The sequence below is a fragment of the Triticum urartu genome, chromosome 4A (assembly GCF_056163025.1).
Source record: "Triticum urartu cultivar PI428250 chromosome 4A, HENAU_Tu73, whole genome shotgun sequence".
NCBI classification, from domain to species: domain Eukaryota; kingdom Viridiplantae; phylum Streptophyta; class Magnoliopsida; order Poales; family Poaceae; genus Triticum; species Triticum urartu.
Genome location: NC_141876.1, coordinates 18,622,590 through 18,624,824, shown reverse-complemented (window position 1 = coordinate 18,624,824; position 2,235 = coordinate 18,622,590).

The following is a 2,235-nucleotide window of genomic DNA, read 5'->3' as shown; positions in this document are numbered from 1 at the left end:
TGCTCAGGAGCCCGCCAACTCGCGGAAGCACGTCCCAAGTTCGGCTTTAAGACGAGAAGAGAAGAGAAGAACACCAATTTATACACATAGGGGGATCTCCCCATCAAAACACTCTCACACCCCACGGGGCCATCTCCAAGTCTTTGCGTGTAGGGTGAAAACAGAGGGGTGCGAGCTTAGTCGGACATGTCGCTCGCAACGTCATCCGAGTCGCTCTCATGCGCGCTGCCGGCGCTTTTGCTAGAGTCGTCTTCACCATCATCAACCACACCACCTTCGTCCGCCACGACCACGGCCTCGTCGTATTCGGTAGCGAAGGCTCTGGCCAGAGCATCCATGTTATCATCCACCCAACGTGCCAGGTTGTCCCGGATAACTCCGGGAACGGGGGCGATGGGAGCGCCGAAGTCAATGTTGGGATCGACATTCTGAAGATGGCTAAAGACGCGGGAGAACGCGCGTCCAAGGAGGCCCCGGCTCTTTTCCTCGACAAGCTCGTGAGCCCTCTCGGCCCAGTCCTCCAGGCGCGTCACGACATCTGTGAAGAAGCGAAGATGGCCGGCATAGTCCTCGGTGTGGGAATGAGGGGCGTGCTCGTCGCAGATGGCGCCGAGCGCCAGGTTGGCCCTCGTCCTGAGGTCCCGGAGCATGGGGCATGCTCGCGCTGCAATGTTTGTCGGCGGATCGCCTCCTCCCTGCTCTGCTGCGCGATGGACTTGGCAACGGTAACCCGCTGCTGAAGCGGGAGCAGCTTAGCTTGGGAGGAGGCCAACTCGGCCTGCACGGAGATCAAGGTAGCCGCGGCGGCCTTCTCGCGCTGCTCCGCCTCAGCCAACCTCGACCTGAGGGCGGCGGTCCTGCCCTCAGCTTCAGCTTCAGTTCGTACACATTGGCAAGATCAGCGCGAGCCTCGGTTACCCTGCGATCAACTTCCTCCTGGGTCCTCGCCTCGCGCGCGCTGGCAGCATCTCCCGCTTGGGCAACTTGACGCTCCCTCGTCTCCAATCGCTCAAGCTCGAGGCTGCGCTCCGTGGCCTCCAGCATCAGCGCTTCCTCGCACCTCAAGATCTCCTCCTCGTCGGACGGCGCCCCCTTCATCAACGCCAAGGCAGCCCTATGTGCCTCCACTTGCTGCTCCAGGGAGGCATTCAGGGCCTGGAGCTCCTGCCAGCGCTTTTCGGCAACCTCGCGGCGGTGATCTGCCTCCCTGGCCTCCTCCAAGGCTCGGGCGCTGTCCTCGCGTGAGGTTGTGTGGGATGCTTCGGCCTTTGCGTTGGCGTGCTCGTGCTGGAGGCACCCGAGGTTGATGGCCACCTTCAGTTGACGCCACTCGTCCACCAGCCGAAGGCCCTCGGTCTCAAGGCGGCGTCAACATCCACAAGCTCCTCCCCAAGCCGACTCAGCGCACCCATCGTCTCCCGGAAAAGCTCATGACGGACAGCGCCCCTCTTGCGCGCCTGCTCGAGCGAACGACCAGGCCCGTCCTCCGCGCCGGAAGTCGCTGAAGAAATCCGAAGAGGCACGCCTCCCCCCGGCAGGGGGCTGGAGGCATTCCCCTTTCCAGTCGTCCTTCGAGTCTCAACAGAGGCCCGGAAGGGCGGAGGTTCGTTGCGTGAAGAAGACCCAAGGGCCGAGGTCACCCAGCCGTGGTCAATAACCAGAGGAGGAGCCCTTGGCACACCTTCAGCACCCCAAGCAGCACCGCAAAGGGGGAATGGCAAGAACGCGGGGTCAAGATGCCAGGCCGGCGCATGCACCTCTCCGGCCGACCTTGCACTGAGTGTGGCAGGCTGGCTAGAGGTGCTCAGGATTAGCAGAGGACTCGAGGTAGGAGAAGGCTGCTTCTCGGGAGATTTCGCCGCCTTAGTAGAAGGGACCCTGAGGAATCCTGCTCATGAGGGGAAGTAGCACTCGAGAAACTACAAAGATAAGGTACTCACTCGTCTATGGCGATATACTTCCTCTGTTTCAATGGCCGGAAGGCATCACCGCCGCAGCTTGGAGATCCCTTCCTCTTCCGGAGCATGTCGCCAGCAACGAAGGAGCAACTGTGCAGGTCGTGGTGGCCGCCTAGCTAGGCGGATATCAAGGCTGCGTGGGGAAGCGGGGACGCCCAAGTCCCGTCAGTCGCCACGCATCAATCAAGGCCGCAGGCGGTTGGGGGCTGCGGCGCTTCGCACTTGCCCCTTGGCTTCGCCTCAAAGCCAAGTCCGAGTGCGCCTTGGGCCCGGGGGC